Source organism: Pelophylax lessonae, assembly GCF_965119305.1.
Source record: "Pelophylax lessonae genome assembly, chromosome: 1".
Classification (NCBI taxonomy): Eukaryota; Metazoa; Chordata; class Amphibia; order Anura; family Ranidae; genus Pelophylax; species Pelophylax lessonae.
In genome coordinates, this window is record NC_138768.1 from 752415403 (window position 1) to 752436707 (window position 21305).

Sequence of the window (21305 nt, forward strand, 5' to 3'; positions counted from 1 at the left end):
GAAGATCTTCTCGAAGAGGCAGACGCCACGGGGCGTCGATTGCCAGATATACGAGGTCTGCGTACCAGGACCGGCGAGGCCAGTCCGGTGCCACAAGAATCACCGTGGTCGGTTCCGCGAAGAAACCTGGACAGCAATTGAATCGGTGGGAACGCATACATCAGTTGGTGCTGATGCCACGGGGCAACCAACGCGTCCGACGCGTCTGCCCGAGGATCGCGTGTCCTTGCCATGAACCGTGGTACTTTGTTGTTCAGACGAGACGCGAACAGGTCTACCTCCGGAAGACCCCACCTCGCGCACAACATCTGGAAGACAGCCGGGTGAAGGGACCATTCCCCCTGGTCCAGGGTCTGGCGGCTCAGATAATCCGCCTGCCAAACTTCCTCCCCCGGAATGTGAACTGCCGATATTGCCGGGACATGCGTCTCGGCCCAAGACAGAATCGCGGCCACGTCTCGAGCCGCCCGGGCACTCCTGGTGCCCCCTTGGTGATTGATGTAAGCCACCGCCGTGGCATTGTCCGTCTGCACCCGAACCGGGTAGCCGTGAAGATTGTCCATCCAACGACGAAGACAGAGGAGTATCGCTCGCAGTTCCAGAACGTTGATCGGAAGGGAGGATTCCTCCGTCGACCAAACACCCTGGGCGGACAGAACGCCCAGAACACCACCCCAGCCCGACAGGCTGGCGTCCGTGGTGATCACCGTCCACGAAAGGGGACGAAAAGACTCGCCCCCCGATACAGAGGGGGATTGAAGCCACCACAGAAGAGCCCTTCTGGTCCGAGAACTCAATGACATCTGGAGATCCAGAGACTGCGGACGCCCATCCCACTTGGACATGATCTCCGCTTGGAGATCCCGTGTGTGAAACTGGGCGAAGGGAATCGCCTCGAAAGCCGATACCATCAATCCCAGACACCGCATGCACGTCCTAATGGACGAAGATGGAACGTCCCTGAGGGACCTGACTGCCTCCTGAAGAGCTGCGAGTTTTTCTTCCGGCAGGAAGACCTTCGCCTGGACAGAGTCCAGAATCATACCCAGGTAAGAAAACCGAACCGATGGGCACAATGTCGACTTTGGAAAATTGATCGTCCAACCAAACTCCTGCAGAGTCTGCAACGTGACGGACAGATCCTTCTCCAGACTCTGGCTGGTCGCAGACCGAACCAGAATATCGTCCAGATACCCCAGAACCGAAATGCCCTGGGCCCTCAACAAAGCCAGAACCGGTGCCAGCACTTTGGTGAACACCCTCGGAGCCGAGGCGAGACCAAAAGGCAACGCCACAAATTGGTAATGATCTTCCGCTATGGCGAATCGAAGGTACCTCTGGTGACCTTCGAAAATCGGGATGTGAAGATACGCATCCTTCAAGTCGATGGAAGCCATGAACTCCCCCGGAACCAGGGCAGCCACCACCGACCGCAGGGATGCCATGCAGAACTTGCGCACCCGCACAAAGCAGTTCAGCGCCTTCAAGTCCAGAATCGGACGCACCTAGCCCTCCTTCCTGGGCACGGTGAGCAGATTGGAATAGAACCCTCGAAATCTGTCCCGATGAGGCACCGGGACCACCACTCCCTGAGCCCTCAGGTCCTGCACCGCTAGATGCAGGTCCCGCAAACGCTCCGGGGATAAGAGAAGACTTGAGGGAAAAAATCTGCTCTCCGGCCGAGAGAGAAACTCGATCTAGTAGCCAGATCGAACGATTTCCTGTGAATTGGGTGAGGGCGCCCCATCAGGCCGCACTGTTGTGGGCCGCAGAACCGGATTGGCCGGACTTTTGCTTACCTGCCCACGGCTTCTTGCGGGAGCCTTGACCCTTGGACGGCTTGCCCCAAAGTGTGACCGAAAGGCACGAAAGGACCCCTGAGGGGGCCGAAAGAAAGCATTCTTTTTTCCAGGAGCCGTCTCAGTCTTGTGGGATTGAGGTAAGAGCGTGCTCTTACCCCCCGTGACCCCTTTAATTAGGGCATCCAGGGATTCGCCAAAAAGGCGAGATCCATCAAAAGGCAGATTGGCCAAGGTCTTACGTGAAGATTGATCCACAGACCAACACTTCAACCAAACCAGGCGGCGAGATAACACCGCCACACTGTGTACACGTGCAGCCAACGGAACCATATCCAGGTCCGCATCACACAAATACATGACACCCTGGTGGATTTGATCCACCATATCCAAAGTCGCCTGGGGGGCAGAATCAGCCACCAGGACACGCCTAAGCACCTGCGTCCAGCTCGCGACCGCCTGGGCCGCCATAAGTGAAGCAATTAAAGCTTTTAACATAGAACCCATAATAGAATAGGTACGACGGGCAAGGGACTCCATCCTCTTGTCCGTGGCATCCCGGAACACCGGGGAGTCTTCAGCAGGAATCGCAGTGGACTTGTTCAAAACTGCTAACGCATGGTCCACCGGAGGTGGGACACACCAACGCCCATCAGTAGCGGGCGTAAAAGGATAGCGCAGCTTAAACCTACTTGGTACAGCAAAAGGTTTGCGTATATTACGCCATCGTTCTTTCACAGCGCGCTGAAAATCATCAGTGCATGGAAACATCTGCGATGATTTGCGCCTTTTCTGCGTCCCATAAGCCGCCAAGGCAGCTGGAGGACATGTTTCCTCCTCCAAACGCAGAGTTTGCTTGATAGAAGCAACCAATTCATCCATGAGTGCAAGCTCTTCAGACGAGCCAGGGGGAGAATTATCAACCCCCTCTACCTCAGCCTCCATTTCTGACCCTATAAGGTCCAGGGAGGAACTAGACCCCGATAAGGAGATCTCTGCCACAGCAGCCCCAGTACCATCACCCTCTGAAACAGAGGAAATTGAAAACTCTGGGCCTTTTAGAGGATTGAGCAACCACCAGCATTTGCACCTGAGTCGCAAGGCTAGCCACAATCGCAGCCAAATCCCCCCCCGGGGGGGGGGGGGAAACCGCAGTCCCCTGGCTTCCCACTAAATTGGCAGGAAACTAGTATTCCTGAGAATCCATGCCCTTGTAGCAGCAAAAATAAAAGGGTGACCGCCCCTTTAACCGGTTGCCGACCGCCGCACGACTATATACTGCGGCGGTCAGCCCCGGCCAGGCAGAGTGACGTATCGGTACGTCACTCGCCTGTCACTGACTTGCGAGCCTATCGCGGGCGGGCGCGCGCCCGCCGAGGCGCGCGCCCGCCGCGGCTCGTTCACAGGCAAGTCAGTGCGTGTGACCGGCGGACTCGATGTCCGCCAGTCACACTGCGATCGCTCCTGTGAAGGGAGAAAGACAGAGCAGCTTGTGTAAACAAGCTGCCTGTCAGTTCTCCCTGTGTAAAAGTAAAGATCTGACCGTTCTACTATGTAGAACGGTTGATCTTTGCTTTTACACCAATAGGAATGTCCCTACACAGTAGAAAGCACGCCCCTAGGACACACTTAACCCCTCCCTGTCCAATAAAGTTAACCCCTTCCCTGCCAGTGTCATTTTTGCAGTAACAGTGCATATGTATAGCACTGATTACTGCAGTAATGTCACTGGTAACCCCAAAAGTGTCAAAAATGTCAGTCAAGGGTCCGATCTGTCCGCCGCAATGTCGCAGTACCGAAAAAAAATCGCAGATCGCCGCCATTACGCGTTAAAAAAAAAAACACCAAAAATGACAAAAATCTTTCCCTTTGTTAGTAAACGCGATAACTTTTGCGCAAACCAATCAAAATACGCTTTTTGCGATTTTTTTTACCAAACATAGGTAGCATAAAACAAATTGGCCGAAAAATGTTAAAAAATTTTGATTTTTACTTTTTTTTTTGGGGAATTTCATATAAAAAAATGTGAAAAATATTGTTATTTTTGCAAAATTTACGCTCTTTTTTTGTTTATAGCGCGTGATCAAAAAATCGCACAGGTGATCAAATACCACCAAAAGAAAGCTCTGTTTGTGGGAAAAAAAGGACGTCAAATTCGTTTAGGTACAGCGTCGCACGACCGCGCAATTGTCCGTTAAAGTCACGCAGTAAAAAATCGCAAAAAAACCCCTGGTCCTTTAGCAGCCAAATCCTCCGGGGCTTAAGTGGTTAAGAGAGCGCTGCGATCGTAGCCCACTCACACTAGGCATCCCACACAAGGGACCCCCACAGGGACAAGTATACCAAGGCAGGATACAGGGAATAAAAAGAAATGAACCTGGAGAGATCGGTGCTGCTGCTGCTGCCTGCGGTGCTCCTGAAGGAAAGGAAATGCTGGCATACAGGGCGCTCTATGAAAGCCTATGGAGGCTACAAGAAAATGGCCGCCATGCATGTAAAACATGCGGCCGGAGCGATCGCAGCCAAAATGGCGCCGTTTGGCGCCGAAAACGCCGCTCCCACACCCCATGAGGGAGAAGTAAAACACACCATCTGCCCAAAAAAGGAACATGGTAAACCGCCGCAGCGGCGCTGTAATGTGCCCCAAGCATGAGAACTCAAGCCCCACAGCACACAGCCGTTCACACAGACAGAAAACTGACACAGAGTGCAGCCAGCCCCCCCTCCTGCAGCCCACAGCATGCAATGTGAGAGATAGGGAAAACGTAATAGTGTGAACACAGGGCAAGGTACACAGTCCCAGACTGACACCCCCCAGACAGACAGGTCCCCACATAAATGCACTTACCTCTTAAATGGCGTGGGGGACCCGCACAGGCGAACAAACCGCTGCACATGAGGCAGGGAGAGTCGCATCCAGGACGCATCAGAAGGTGGGTTGAGAAACCGCACAGCGACCAGTGAGGTAGCCACCTCACCTAGCATCCCTGCACGGAACAGGGATGGGTCGTTCAGATAACTCAGGAGCGATACCTGACTGAACGCTCGATGGCGGGCTGAGAAGCCACTGACCCACAGCCTGCTACCAGGGGGGTCAGCCCGAGACGCAGCCCGCATGATCCTCTTCTTCCGAAGAACTAACTAACGCTGGTAAAATAACAGCTAACAAGAAAGAGAGAAAAAACTGAAATAAAAACCAAAGAAAGGAAAGAGAGCTGAGACAAGGTGCCCCAGCACAGAAACTTCCAGCTACTCCTGACAGCTAGACAAATGAAACTGAGTTGGATACAGGAAGTGGAGGGTTATGTACTGAGGGGACCACCCCCTGGGGGTGGGATATGTTAAAAGTCTTTGTACTAACATATTCTATTGCCTAGCTACTCCTACGGAATAAAGGACATAACCCCATTGGTGATGAATATGAAGTGGGCGGCGACTGTCGGAGGACGTAAGAGAAAAAACACTTTCCATTGGTAAAAGTCGTTTTAAAGGGGATTACATACATCTAAAGTCACAAAAATGGGTGGAACTCCACTTTGTTAGCAGCATGAGTATAAAAAATAGTAAATGCTAATTAAGAGAGAAGAAGTTTTGCTACAATTATTTCGTACCATTCTAAGAAAAAACTCCCCCATCTATCCAGGTCTCCATGCTTTATTTATTTATTTTTTTCGAGAAAACACTTTGAAGAAAAAAAAAAAAAACACCCCCCTAGCATTTCTAGCAGCAGACATCTTGAGTAAGGGCAGGCAATTCATTTAGCACGTTATCTTTAGCTCAGTCATGCAGACAGAAGGGTGTGATTTACCTGAGAATGCCCCTCCTTCCCAACTCAAAATGAAAAAAAAAAAAATGCCCATGAAAACTCCTGGCCAAAAACCAGGATGCAGCTGAATAAATGTAAAAAACACACGCACAAAAATGTACTATACCTTCCTACTTACTTAGGAATCAAGGCAGCAAAGGGATTAAAAATAATGTTGATTGAGAGATTTTAGTTCCACTTTAACGCTGCAATCCCACAGCCACTCAAGCAGGATTCTATCCACACCCTAAATATACTGTATATTGCCAAGCCCACCACAGTCACTACAGCCAGTTTAACCTCAACCTATATAAGTCTGGGTGGGGGCCTGTGGAATGTGACCATTTTTCATGCAACACCCTAAATTTGCTTTTAAAGCAAAACACAGCTGATTTATATATACACATGAACGGGCAGACAGATGAAATATGTGGTTTCTGATTAAGCAACTCATCTTTCTGGTTTTGCAATTCAGCTTTCTATTATCAGCCTATCAGACCTTCTCACTGGCAGTGATTCAGCATCTTCACCATTGTGCAATGAGCTGACCCCGGAGGCAGCAGAGTGATCATTCTGATTAGCAGGGGTGTGTGAGTGTCATGAGAATAACTGGCTGAAGTTACAAAAACCATTGGCAGATAAGACAGTAAGGGCCCATTCACACCTTTGTATTACAGCAACGCACCAATGTTTTCATGTCACATGACCTACTGCAGTGTCATTGGGTTACATTTTTGGAAGATCATGGAAAGCAAAATCTCCCAAGGGTTTCTGCTATTCCTAAGCCACATTCATTCTTCAGCGTTGTGTATTTGGATGATTTTTTTAGGCTTTTTTTGGGTGTTCAGTGATGTGCTCATCAGAACAATAATTGGGAGAGGATCGAATGCTTTTGGCCCCCATAGACTTTATACAAGTTTTTTTCAGGCAATCCCATTGATCTCCATTAGAGCTGCCTAATTAATTGTTAGAAAATTGTGATCTCAAATCATACATGTAAATAATAGATTGGCAATACTAAAATCTTACTTTATAAAATTTTTGCAGAGCGCCGCCTTCTTTTCCATGGTCCCCCGAAGCCACAGTGTGCACAAATATGCCCTGCTTCCTGGTTGTAGATGGAGGGGGGCCGATCAATGCAGCGCAAAATCTCACACATGCCCAGTACAAAGGAAAGTACTGGCAATAGGCTGGCGCCGTCCGCGCTGTGCTCTGCAACTCATCGCGTCATTTTCTGTTTGGAAATAACGCAATGAGGAGCGGCCGGCCGCCTACGTCACTGCCCATTGCCTCCTGGGAGTGATCAGTAAGAGCTCCCAGGACGCATTGCGGGACAGGAAGTGACGGCGCGGGCCGCGGTCGCACATGGAGGAAGTGGATGGAAAGGCGAGTATATTTTCTGCTGAAACAAGGTAGAGTAAAAAAAAAAAAAAAAAAAATTCAGGAATATCCAATTCTTTTTCAGGGTACAATAAGGAAGCGGATGCCACAAAATCTAAAATAACGATTTTGCGGCCGGAACTCCGCTTTAACCTCCTAACCCAACCACTTAAGCCCCTGAGGCTACGTTCACATGTGGGCGTAGCGAATTGGGGGCAGAATCGCAGCGATCCGGAAATTAATGCAAATCACGGAACGCATGTGCATTGCCTGTGATTTGCAATGGCACCCCAAATGCTGTGCGATGTTGCCGCGATTTCCGCCTGCCGAATCGCGGTAACATCGCGCAAACAAAATCGCGGGACACATGACGCCCCAAAGAAGCACTTGTACCTTTTTTGGGCTTCATGCGTCCCGCGATTTTGTTTGCACGATGTTACCGCGATTGGGCAGGCCGAAATCGCAGCAACATTGCACAGCGTTTGGGGTGCCATTGCAAATCACGGGCAACGCACAGGCGTCCCGCGATTTGCATTGATCTCCAGATCGCAGGCAGAATCGCAGTGTTTCTGCCCGCGATCCGCTACGCCCACATGTGAACGTAGCCTGAAGGTTTTACCCCCTTCATCACAAGGCCATTTTTTTCGATTTGGCACTGTGTTGATTTAACTAATGTCCTTTTTTCCCACAAATAGCGCTTTATTTTTGTGGTATTTGATCACCTCTGCGGTTTTTAGATTTTGCGCTATAAACAAAAAAAATTTTATATATATTACTTTCTGCTATAAAACATTCCCAAAAAAAAATTTAAAACAAATTTTGTTATCAGTTTAGACCAATTTGTATTCTGCTACATATTTTTGGTAAACAAAATCCCAAAAAGCGTATAATAATTGGTTTGCGCAAAAGTTATAGCGTTTACAAACTCTGGAATTGGAGTTTAGGACTTTTTATTTTTTTTTGTTGTTTTTATTAGTAATGACGGCGTTAATCGATTTTTAGCGGGACTGCAACATTGCGGCGGACAAATATGACACTTTTTGGGGACCAGTGACACCAATACAGTGATCAGTGCTAAATAATATGCACTGTTACTGTATAAATGACACTGGCAGGGAAGGGGCAAATACTGGGGGTGATCAAGGGGTTAAAGCGGAGTTCCAACGAAAAGTGGAACTCACTCATTTGCTGTTTTTTACAGGTACCCATTCCCCTCTTCCGGGAGATGGCGCCGCAGCAGTTTGGCCCCCTCCTCCTTCCCCCGCCACCGAGCCAATCTGAATGCGCAGTGCGCTTTGTGCATGTGCATTAGGGACCCGCCCTTCACTGCCGGGTTCCCTTACCGGCAATGGCGGCAGCACCCAACAGCCGATGGAAACATCAGCTGCGGTGCCGACATCCCTGGACTCCAGGACAGGCAAGTGTCCTAATATTAAAAGTCAGCAGCTACAGTATGTGTAGCTGCTGACTTAATTTTTGGAGGGGGAGGCTGGAACACCGCTTTAAGTGTGCTCCTAAATTGTGCTTACTAACTGTAGGGGGGGGGGCCTCTGTGACAGGCACACAGATCGGTGTTTCAGCTTAGCTGAGACACACAATCTCATTGTGCCTGTCTGACAGGAGAGCTGCCTGCTTTGTTTTGAAGATCGCGGGAGGCCGGCGGCGATCGCGCCCGCTCCTCCCGCGGTCTGGCTTCCGCTGTGTCTAATCACAGCGGGAGCACAGCTCAGGCAGTGGCTTGCGCGCCGCTGAGACCACATTCACATAATCACGTAGATCTACGTGATTATGTGCAGCCCTGCCGCAGTAAATCTGCGTGGGGTGGTCGGCAAGTGGTGAAAGACTAAGCCTTTTTCTGACACTCGTTGCTTACAAGTTAAAATCAGTATTTTTTGCTAGAAAAATGCTTAGAATCCCCAAACATTACATATATTTTTTTAGCAGAGACCCTAGAGAATAAAATGGCTTTGTTGTAATCTTTTGAAGTCTTCAAACTCAGTTTTTTGGAAAAAAAACACACTTTAATGAATTTAAAAAAAAAAAACTAAAAACAGTAAAAAGGTAGGCCAATTTTGTTTGTATAATGTAAAAGATGTTATGCCGAGAATCGTGATTTTTATTCTAAGCAAAAAAATTGTGATTCTCATTTTATCCAGAATCGTGCAGCTCTAATAGGATCAAAAATGCCCAAATCTGCATGAAAAGCAGCAACTATACTCTTTTGAAGGACCGGAGTCTAGTGACAGGCATCTGAGCGCTCAGGTACGGTGCGAACTGGCGCCATTACAGTGGGATTTTTACTGTGGAGCGTTTTGTAGCTTTGGGTAAATGTAGCCTTAACGCGATCTCTTTCCTTCTATTTTTGGGGGCCCCATAAACCACTTTATGACTGCAAGATTCCTTTTTAGGTACTCAAGCAGTATGTCTCATCCCTGAAAAATGTTAGTTAGGGTCAGTGACAGGCAATACAGAACACAGCAGGGGCTAAGGTAAGGCCTTGCTCTAAAAATCAGAGAAAGCTTTTATTTTTGTGCAGGTGAGGTAAATGGATGGTATATTGGTACATAGGGGAGCTGGAATTTAGGAAAAAGCAAACTTAGCCTTAAAGGAGGTTGAATGCCTTTGCAATTAATCATGAATGGGCACAGAAGCGTCTCAAACTTGCACACTGCCTTTGCCCACATTCACACTATCACTCTGCGAGAATGTGTGTTACACGGGTTGGTGTGATGCAGTGGTATTCATTCTGTACGGCACCCCAACACACCTTCTAAACACGCTGTGCATTGCTGTACACTGACAAATGCAGCATGTACCTTGTTTTAAAAAAATGAGTTTCGGTTCATTATGCAAACCACGGTGACACTTTAAACAGGGCCTTAATGATGTATTTTCTGGCGTATATTAACCCTTCTGTTAATCCAAGAAATTGGAGTTACAGTAAAGTCAAATCAAGTGTTTTATTTATTTTTTTCATATAATGAAGAGAACACAAACCTGTATACATGAAGATTTCCCCTCTACATGGAGATACAAAAAGTTAGCAGGTGAATCTATACAGAACTCCAATAGACCAACCTAGAGCTGAAATACTTTAAAGAGAACCTGTCATGTGATTAAAGAGGAGTTCCATTCCCCTGTGTAAAAAGTTTAAGTCAACAGCTACAAAACTGTAGCTGCTGCCTTTTAATAAGCAGTCACTCACCTGTCCCATGATCCAGCGTTGGGCTTACCCCAGCCGATTTCCCCTCCTGTCATCTGTAGCTAGTGCCAGCATGTTAACTATGGGCACTCAGCTGTGAAGCCACGAGCAGTGCTGCGCCTTGTGAATGCTCCCATAGTCTTCTGGGACCTGTCGTGTACCAGAACACTGCGAAATGGAGAGAGAACTTCCGTTCACCTAGGCAATCAGAACGGAAGTGGGAGTCGGGTACCTGTCAAAATCAGGTACCCACTCCCCAAAAGTGCCATTTCTTCACCAGGAGCGGGGAGGAGGCCTTAAAGCGGACCTTTTTCTTTTGGGTGGAGCTCTGCTTTAATGTAGATTCTCATTTCTGGCGTCTCCCCTAGCTGTCATCTTGATGCTCTGGCTTCAATATATTGATGACCAAGATCAGCTTTAAAGACAAGGAATTAGGGTATTTTTCTCATGGTCATTTACAGCATGCATGTTCCATGTCTCTGACTCAAAAGCAGGCCGCTGATCAGGGTACTGGAGGTCCTCCTGGGTAAGGAGGGGGGCTTGGTGGGGTTTGTCTCCATGGATAGAACTCACACTCAGGGGTGCTTTATGAAAGATATACTATCATAAACACCGCTGAGGGTGTATGACAGCATGCATACACCCCCTACACCACCAGTGAGAGAAAAATAATCAGCTGCAGCAGAAAATGGCTCCCTGTGTGTAGCAGTGCAGCAACATCTGCTGCTTACTACATTACGCTGAACAGGGGCACAGACACAGAGATCCCATAAACCTTTCATTGATCAGGACTCCTCCACCTCCGACAGTAGCAGAATTTAATCTCTGCTGATGTGGAGAAGAATCCAAAAACAAGATTGGTACCAGCTTTTTGCCACTTCCAGTGCTTTACATGTATTAGAGAAACAAGACAAAGATTAAAAGTTGCGTGGTTGTATGTAAAGTAAAGGAGACCACTGGGACATGTATATTTACACACAAACAAAGAAGAGATTGCCCAGATCACACCCCCTGTTTCATGTATATTTACACACAGTCATGTCGCTAAGAAGGCCAATTGAGGCAGCTGCCTTGAGGGCACTCATGTAGGCTTGGTGAGAGGCGGCACTGAGGCCAGAGAGACCATATTGGATACACCATCCTTGGTACAGCTCAGCGATGGTGAGCCTGGCAAAAGTCACAGGATCTCTGCCTGGCCCCTGTACTTGTCACATAAGCAGGCACTAAGCTCCTTAACTGAGGTGCAGCCTGGTAAAGCCCAGCTCCAGTAAAACTCCTCTCCTGTTGTGTCTAGGGGATGGTAAAACCATTTTACTCACCCATTCCCTATGCTCCAGTAGTGAATTCTTCCTCGTGGTTCTCACATCCAATACATAGCTCTAGATCCTGTATTGGTCTTGAGGACATCAAAGCACCTTAGACAGCTGGAGCATGGGGGGAAAACGCTGCGGGACCAGTTTAGAAGTGCAGAGGATCAGGCAAGTAAAAATGCTTTATAGAATTTCCTGGACACGAGTTTTCCTTGAGTTTTAGTTTTCTCACCCTTAAAAAGGTTCTTCACCTGGTTTAAAATTTTTTTATAAGTGGAACTCCACCCAAAAGGGGAAGCTCCGCTTTAAGGAATGGTCCCCCTCTCCTCTAGCGCAATTGGCACTTTGAGGAGCAGGGGGTACCTAATCCCACTTCCGTTCCGAGTGCAACAGCACTCGGCAACCAAATTTCTCCTTCCTCCCTCCCCCTGCATTCTTCTGGGACACTAACAGGTCCCAGAAGGCTGCATCCACCATTCACAATGCGCTGCACGACTTGGGCATGTGCAGAGTGGGCACCCGGCTGTGAAGCTGCAAGCTGTCACAGCTGGGTGCCCATAGTGAAGATGCTGGTGTCACCGAGGGAGGACAGAGGATGAAGACGGCTGGGCTAAGAGCACCGCTAGATCGCGGGACAGGCAAGTGTCTGTTTTTTAAAAGTAGCTGCTGACTTATTTTTCTGACAGGTGGCTGGAGCTCCGCTTTAATGTCAACAGCTACAAATCCTGTAGCTGGTCATTTTAATAAAAAAGACTTATGGAAATTTCTGGTGACACTGAAAATAAAAAGTTAACTATGCATATGCAGTAACAGATTCACAGGACACAATCACTGTGGTTAAAGTATCCAGTCTGACAAAATGTATTGTTACATTCTATTTTATACAGAAGATTAAAAACTAGCGAATAAAAAAATGTTACATCACAGTTGTGAAACTAAAACCTTGAGAAGGGGGGGGGGGGGGGGGGAGAACTAGGAAAACAGTTTTGTGTGCTTAGGTGAAGGACTCGAAGACAGTGCAACATTGCATGCAAGATGGAGTCTTTTTTGTCTCGCCTAAATGAGCAACACAGTGAAAGTCCATATCAAGGATACTCACCTGTTCAGGGATCCAGCGCTGTCCTCACCTAGGCTGGATCTTTGTCTTTCTTCAGGTCCCTGGTACTGGCATGTTAACTGTGGGAAGCTGGCAGTGACTACTCGCCACTTCACAGCTGGGTGCCCACTGCACATGTATGAGCCAATGTGCTTTGTTTATGGTCCTGCAGACTTCTGGGATCTGTGATTTCTCTGGGAAGTTTGCAGGCGGGTGGGTGGGGGGGGGGGGGGCGACTTCCACTGCCTAGGCAATTTGACCGAAGGTGGGAGTGCAGGTACCTGTGAAAATCAGGTGCCCGTCCCCCCACGAAAAAAATTCCAAAAGAAGAGAAGAGGTTGAAATGAGGAGGGCATAAAACAGAACTTCCCTTTTAAATGATAAGTTCACCTTATGGAATTAGGGTGGAACATGTAATATATTGCAGCAGCTGCAGCCTCTCCCCTGTGGCAGCGGGCAGGCATCTTCTCTGGGTAGCCACTGTCACCATTTGAAAAAAACGTGGTCGCGTGGGACTCCATCCACCTGGCCACGTCATTCATTTACCGTCCTCTGTGTATGAGAAACTACAAATCCTATTACAAGGCTTTTAGTTTCAGAGAAGCACCACGGCGCTGTTGAGCGCTCAGGTAGTTAATTCATTCTTCCTGTCAGTGTGCATTTGTCTGTCCATACGAGGTACGAGCAGACAGACACACTGAGAAGTCTACAGGACTCCTGCATGGCACCTACGATCCAAGTAAAAAAAGTAATAAAAAATGCACGTTTTACCTGCAAAAAGATGTGCATTTATTATAATTTTTTTTAAAAAGATGACCTTCTCCTTTACCACTGGCCGAAAGACTGCTACAGCGCAGTCATCCAGTTCTGGGAGGGCATGGCCATCCAGGTGGTGCGCATTCCCCAGAGCCCATCAGCGCAGCCTCCCCCTCCCCAGAGCCCATCAGCGCAGCCTCCCCCTCCCCAGAGCCCATCAGCGCAGCCTCCCCCTCCCCAGAGCCCATCAGCGCAGCCTCCGCCTCCCCAGAGCCCATCAGCGCAGCCTCCGCCTCCCCAGAGCCCATCAGCGCAGCCTCCGCCTCCCCAGAGCCCATCAGCGCAGCCTCCGCCTCCCCAGAGCCCATCAGCGCAGCCTCCGCCTCCCCAGAGCCCATCAGCGCAGCCTCCGCCTCCCCAGAGCCCATCAGCGCAGCCTCCGCCTCCCCAGAGCCCATCAGCGCAGCCTCCCCCTCCCCAGAGCCCATCAGCGCAGCCTCCCCCTCCCCAGAACCCATCAGCGCAGCCTCCCCCTCCCCAGAACCCATCAGCGCAGCCTCCCCCTCCCCAGAACCCATCAGCGCAGCCTCCCCCTCCCCAGAACCCATCAGCGCAGCCTCCCCCTCCCCAGAACCCATCAGCGCAGCCTCCTCCTCCCCAGAGCCCATCAGCGCAGCCTCCTCCTCCTCAGAGCCCATCAGTATACATCAGTGCAGCCTCCTCCTCAGAGCCCATCAGCATACATCTGTGCAGCCTCATCAGTGCGTAAAACGTTTTGTTTTCCAAAAAGTCTTTTAGTTTAACAAAAAATAAAATCCTAGAGGTGACTAAAAACCACCAAAAGAAAGCTCTAATTGGCCTAGTAAAAAAAAAGAAAATGATAAAAAAATGCCATATGTGTACTGTGTTGCATGACCACACAATTGTTATACAAAGTGTGACAACGCTGAAAGCGTAAAATTGGCCTGGGCAGGAAGTGGGTGAAAGGGCACGGTATGGGGACAGTGGCCTGGCAGTAAACTCAGTTCTCTGACACTTATATTGGCACTGAACGCAGACGCATGCGCACATTCTCAGCGCTACCACACAAAGCGGACATCTTTGCCATGCAGCAACAATGGCGACCTCGGATGGCCCCCCTCCTTCTCCAGCACTGCCCTGTGTGTGCATGGATAGATTTCCACACACATATAGAGGTGATGCCAGGAGCCGATACTGATTTGTATCCCAATAATATACAGTGTGGGTATAGAGGTTCTGCTGGGATATGTAGTCCTCTCTCCTATCAGTCTACTCTTAAACATGTGGTGGTATAGGGCTGTATGGGGCCCCATGATTTGTAATGGTAGCTTCCTCATAGGTATAGGAGTCAGACACAGCCAGGCATCTGGCATTTTCAGGAGCAGTTCCACAATGGCGGCCCCCATCCTTCTCTCTAGGTGGACTGATCCTGTAGGTGACTGTGGATTCTCCCATACACTGAAGGGGGAAATCACACAGGTGTGGTGTCAGGGAGCTCAGCCTTCTCCTCCCCTCATTCTGGCTACATGGCCTTACAATCCAACCACTGCGACTGGCACTGCAGCACTATGGACCCCAGCCTCCATTCATTCAGAGTGAGGCCTACCACACGTCCCTAGCAACGCAGCCTTGGTTACCGGCTACTCCAACTGTCCTCCCCCCCCCCCCATACACACAGTACACCACCCACCCCCCACCGAGCTGGCCTCACCTCACCCTGCTCCCCGCACCGGACTGACACCTCTTCCGGCGGCGACCACGGCCAGCTACAGCGTGATGTCACTCGTCACTTCCACCAATGGAACGGAGGACGGGGCGTGGTCAGAGTACACCGGTATGACAAGGAGGCGGGGTCCGCCCTGTGTACGTCACGTTGATGGACAGCGGGAATTGTGCAATGGCGGAGGAAGGGGAAGGGGCTGTTCTGGAATATTCTGAGTGGTGAGGAGGAAGCTCGGAGGAGGACGGCAGGTGCCCTGTGATGATGACTACTGGAGTCAGGCCATCACAGTTCCAAATCAGTGCTCATACTATCAGACTCGTGTTTTGGTTGGATATTCAACAGAGAAAAACTGGATGACACAATATATACCATAATGTAATATATAAAGTAATGATTACACAGAGCTGTCACACAGACCCCCCCCCCCTCCCCTCTGTAACATTTACTATATGGTAGGATTTTACTGTGCAATTTTAAAGATACAGAGCCCCACATATCTTCCATTGGTTACAAAGTGACATTTTTGCAAAACTTCAAAATGGGTCAGAAACAAAACCTCCCATTGGACCAACAGTAAAATCAATCCATACTGTAAGATATCATAGAGGGGGTGCGTATGACACACCTGCATTGTAAATGTAGTGGTCCAATGGGAGGTTTTGTTTTTTTTCCCATTTAGATTTTTTGCAAAAATGTCACATTGTCACCAATGAGTTAATATTTAGAGCTCTGTATCTTTAAATTTCCACAGTAAAATCCTACCTTATAGTAAGGCCCCATGCACACGGGACGTTTTTAACGCTGCTGTAAGCAGCGTCAGGCGTTTTCTTTTTGCAGCCTAAAAACGCCCCTCCATGTTATTCTATGGCCTTATGCACACTCAGACGTTTTTGAGCTGTAAGTGGCTTAGGCGTTTTTAGGCTGCAACAAGAACCCACCACCTGCGCGTTCTGAGGACCAGCGTTACAGCGTTAAAAACGCCTGACGCTGCTAACAGCTGAATAACTTTGCTATAACGTTGCTTAACGTGCGTTAAGCCACGTTATACGTTTTTTTTTCTTCCATTCAAAATCAATGGTTCCCTATGGGAGCCTATTGATTTGAATGGAGGTCGCACCGCAACACCGCAAGTCGGATCCGACTTGCGGGGTGACTTGCGCTGTGGGAATCTTGAGGGGGAACTCCACGCCAAAATGTGAAAAAAACGGCGTGGGGTCCCCCCCCAAGGTTCCAAACCAGGCCCTTCGGGTCTGTTATGGAATTTGAGGGTAGCCCCATGCCGAAAAAACGGCGTGGGGTCCCCCCCAAAATCCATACCAGACCCTTATCCGAGCATGCAGCCTGGCAGGCCAGGAAAGGGGAGGGGACGAGCGAGCGGCCCCACCCCCCCTGGACCACACCAGGCCACATGCCCTCAACATGGGGGGGTGTTGGTGCTTTGGGGCAGGGGGAGCTCTGCACCCCCCACCTCAAAGCACCTTGCCCCCATGTTGATGAGGACAAGGGCCTCATCCCCACAACCCTGGCCGGTGGTTGTGGGGGTCTGCGGGCAGGGGGCACATCGGAGTCTGGAAGCCCCCTTTAACAAGGGGGCCCCCCAGATCCCGGACCCCCTCCCTATGTGAATGGGTATGGGGTACACTGTACCTCTACCCATTCACCCCATAAAAGGCAGTGTATGGAAATAACGACAAGAGACGTTTTGGAAAGTTTATTAAAAATCTTCATCCGACTCTTCTTGTCTTCTCCTCTCCGGGGTCTTCTCCGGGGTCTTCTCCGGGGTCTTCTGCTCTTTTGCTGTCCGCCCTTCTTGTCTTCTCCTCTCCGGGGTCTTCTGCTCTTTTGCTGTCCCCCTCTTCTTGTGTTCTTCTCTCCGGGGTCTTCTGCTGTCCCCTCTTCTGCTGTCCTCCCTTCTTTTCTTCTCCTCTCCGGTCTTCTGCTCTTTTGCTGTCGGCTGTCGGCTGTCTTCTTCCTCCGGTCCTCCTCCTCCGACGTCTCCGCTGATTATGCCTATCTCCGGTCTCTTCAGCTTATTATATAGCCATTAGGGGCGTGGCCCCGATGACGTCATCGGGAGGCCCCGCCCCCTCATGTCACAGATGACGTCATCTGTGACATGAGGGGCGGGGCCTCCCGATGACGTCATCTGTGACATGAGGGGGCGGGGCCTCCCGATGACGTCATCGGGGCCACGCCCCTAATGGCTATATAATAAGCTGAAGAGACCGGAGATAGGCATAATCAGCGGAGACGTCGGAGGAGGAGGACCGGAGGAAGAAGACAGCCGACAGCCGACAGCAAAAGAGCAGAAGACCGGAGAGGAGAAGAAAAGAAGAGAGGACAGCAGAAGAGGGGACAGCAGAAGACCCCGGAGAGAAGAACACAAGAAGAGGGGGACAGCAAAAGAGCAGAAGACCCCGGAGAGGAGAAGACAAGAAGGGCGGACAGCAAAAGAGCAGAAGACCCCGGAGAGGAGAAGACAAGAAGAGTCGGATGAAGATTTTTAATAAACTTTCCAAAACGTCTCTTGTCGTTATTTCCATACACTGCCTTTTATGGGGTGAATGGGTAGGGGTACAGTGTACCCCATACCCATTCACATAGGGAGGGGGTCCGGGATCTGGGGGGCCCCCTTGTTAAAGGGGGCTTCCAGATTCCGATGAGCCCCCTGCCCGCAGACCCCCACAACCACCGGCCAGGGTTGTGGGGATGAGGCCCTTGTCCTCATCAACATGGGGGCAAGGTGCTTTGAGGTGGGGGGTGCAGAGCTCCCCCTGCCCCAAAGCACCAACACCCCCCCATGTTGAGGGCATGTGGCCTGGTGTGGTCCAGGGGGGGTGGGGCCGCTCGCTCGTCCCCTCCCCTTTCCTGGCCTGCCGGGCTGCATGCTCGGATAAGGGTCTGGTATGGATTTTGGGGGGGACCCCACGCCGGCATGGGGCTACCCTCAAATTCCATAACAGACCCGAAGGGCCTGGTTTGGAACCTTGGGGGGGGACCCCACGCCGTTTTTTTCACATTTTGGCGTGGAGTTCCCCCTCAAGATTCCCACAGCGCAAGTCACCCCGCAAGTCGGATCCGACTTGCGGTGTTGCGGTGCGACCTCCATTCAAATCAATAGGCTCCCATAGGGAACCATTGATTTTGAATGGAAGAAAAAAAAACGCTGCTAAAAGCAACGTGGCAAAACGTGCAATAACGCCAATGGAAAAAGCTACTGAAAGCACGTTTTTACAGCTGCTTTTTCCGGCGTCAGAACTAACTTTGACGTACGTTTTTTCTAACGCCCCGTGTGCATGGGGCCTAAATGTTATAGAGGGGGTGTCTGTGTGACAGCTCTGTGTAATCATTATTTTATACATTACATTATGGTATATATTGTGTCATCTAGGTTTTCTCTGTTGAACATCCAACCAAAAAAAACTTGTCTGATAGCATGAGCACTGATTTAGAACTGTCTGATGGCCTGACTCCGGTATGATGACTGAGGGAAGGCTGGTCCTAGGCGGAGTGCACGGCGAATAGGAGTGCTCACTGATCACTCCATTAAAGCGGAGTTCCACCCAAAAGTGTAACTTCCGCTTTAGGTATTCTAACCCCCTGACATGCCACATTTGGCATGTCATTTTTTTGGGGGGGAGCGGGTACCTAGTTTTGACAGGTACCCGCTCCCACTTCCGCTCGGAGCGCCGCAGCGCCCTGAACGGAAGTTCTCCTCTCCCCCTCCCTCCCTGCAATCTTCTGGGACATGTCAGAGGTCCCAGAAGATTGCCGGCCAATCAAGACGCGCAGCGCGACTTGCGCATGCGCAGTGGGTACCCGGCTGTGAAGCCGCAAACTGTCACAGCCGGGTGCCCACAGCAGTGATGCCGGCGCCGCCGAGACCAGAGGGAGAGGATCGAGGCTTCGGGCGGCCGCATCGCTGGACCGCTGGACAGGTGAGTGAAAAGGCTGGAACTCCGCTTTAAAGAGGAAGTAAAGCATCCTCTGTAACTTGTATCAATAGGTAGGCCTATGATAAGGCTTACCTATAGGTATTGTAAATATCTCCAAAACATGCACTATTTAGGAGATATTTACTTTGGTTGCAGCCAGTGATATCACTGGCGCATGCGCTCTGAAGGAACGGCCACCTATACCATTCCTTCAGAGCCCTATGCAGTGAACATGAGCGGGAGTGACGTCATCGCGGCTTCGGCCAATCAGCACGGTTTCAGGGTTTTTATTCAAACCTGTTTACGGTCCCAAAGAAAGAGGGCAAGGTGCTTCCGTTTCTGGATCTCAAGGCCCTGAAGAGCTTTGTGTGGGTACAGAAGTTTAGGATGGAGTCCATTCACACGTTAGTGGCATCCCTACATCAGGGGAATTTTCTTGCCTCTATAGATATCAAGGATGCTTACTTGCACATTACAATTTGTTCTCCTCGCCAGCGCTTCCTCCGCTTTGCTGTAGAAGAGGAGCATTATCAGTTTGTGGCATTACCCTTTGGTTTTGCTTCCGCCCCTTGGGTCTTCACAGAAGTGTTGGCCCCGGTTCTGGCGTTGCTACGTCAGCGGGGAATTGCAATACTGGGTTACCTGGACGACCTCCTCTTGCAAGCGAAGTCCTCTGCGGTTCTGATGGATGACGTGGAGATTACTATACAGGCCCTGAGGGAGTTTGGCTGGCTTCTGATTTACCAGAAGTTTGCTCTGATTCTATCCAGGAAATTGGATTATCTGGGTCTGACTGTGGACTCAGCTCTAGCCAGAGTGTTCCTTTCTCTGGACAAACTCCAGAGGTTGCATGCTGCGATTCATCTTCTGCTGTCTAGCTGATGGTCATTCCTCCGGACTTGCTTTCGGGTGCTGGGCCTGATGGTATCTACCTTCAAGGCGGTTCCATTTGCACAGTTCTATACGAGGTCCCTGCAAAGGGAGATCTTGTTCAAGTGGGAAAGGTGTCAGAAGTCTCTAGACAAACAGAACCAAAGGGTCTCTGGTCTGGTGGCTTCGCTCTCCAGCTCTTTCACAGGGAAAATCCTTTCTCCCCTTGTATTGGACAGTGGTCGCCAGGGATGGCAGTCTATCTGGGTGGGGAGGTGTCCTGGGTTGGAGCTCTGCTCAGGATGTTTGGACACTGGTGGAGTCCAGAATACCTATAAATGTCCTGGAACTCTGGGTGATCAGGCTGTGCCTGGATCACTGGACGGATCATCTTCAGGGGTTTCCAGTGCAGATTCAGATGGACAACGCCACAGCAGGTTCTTATGTCAATCACTAGGGTGGAACAAGAAGTGTGTTGGCAGCTCTGGAGGTAGCCGGCATTCTAGGGTGGGCAGAAAGCTTAGTTCCGGCCCCTTCCGCCTTACACATTCCAGGAGTGGAAAACTGTCAGGCGGATTATCTCAGTGGGCAGGCATTGGACCAAGGGGAGTGGTCCCTTCACCTGGACATGTTTCATCAGATATATCTCCGGTGGGGAACCTCTGAGGTGGGTCTGTTGACATCCTGGCTCAACAGAAAAGTTTTGAGGTTTGTGGCACGGTCGAAGAATCCTCTGGCAGAGGCCACAGATGCTCTGGTAGCCCCGTGGGGCTGGTATTGTCTAATCTACACTTTCCCTCCTCTCAAGTTTCTGCCGAGGCTCTTGTGCAGAATCAAGGCAGAAGGGATTCCGGTCATTCTATTGGCCCCTGGACTGGCCTTACCAGTCTTGGTACACCAACCTGGTGCGGCTAGTCACTGACGTCCCTTGGAGACTGCCTCTCAGGAAGGATCTGCTGTCCCAAGGGCAAATCTTCCATCCTGTTTTACAGTTGCTGGCTTTGACGGCTTGACTGTTTAAAGTCAGGTGCTGAAGGATAGAGGTTTGTCTGGGTGGGTGATTCCGACACTGCTAAAAGCTAGGAAGTCTACCTCTATCTATCTAAGATCTATCATCGTACGTGGAAAGCATACATTTTGTGGCTGTAGTCAGGTGGTGTTCACCCTCACTCTTTTTCAGTGGCTCGGGTCACAGATGGGCCAAGAAAAGGACTGTCTGCTTCTTCTGCGACCATTTCACGATGGATCAGACAGATGGTGACTCAGACCTATTCGATCAGGAGTCAGGTTCCTCCTTTCCCTATCACGGCGTAATCTACTCAGGCGCTTTAGTGCTTCTTGGGGCTTCCATCATCAGGCATCAGTGGTGCAGGCTTGCATGGCAACCACTTGGTCATCGGTGCACACT

General features: G+C 50.1%; 1 protein-coding gene across 3 annotated transcripts in view; it reads right to left on the reverse strand.

Annotated features, from left to right (window-relative positions):
• The window catches only part of TMEM33 (transmembrane protein 33), a 62799-nt gene extending 47581 nt beyond the window's left edge, over positions 1–15218 (reverse strand). The window contains exon 1 of one of the 3 annotated variants that reach the window (XM_082270724.1): positions 15081–15218. The gene's annotated coding sequence lies outside the window, so the exon portion shown is untranslated. The remainder of the gene's footprint in view (positions 1–15080) is intronic. The other 2 variants (XM_082270726.1, XM_082270725.1) reach the window with 2 other exon arrangements.
• Between the last annotated feature and the right edge of the window lie 6087 nt (positions 15219–21305).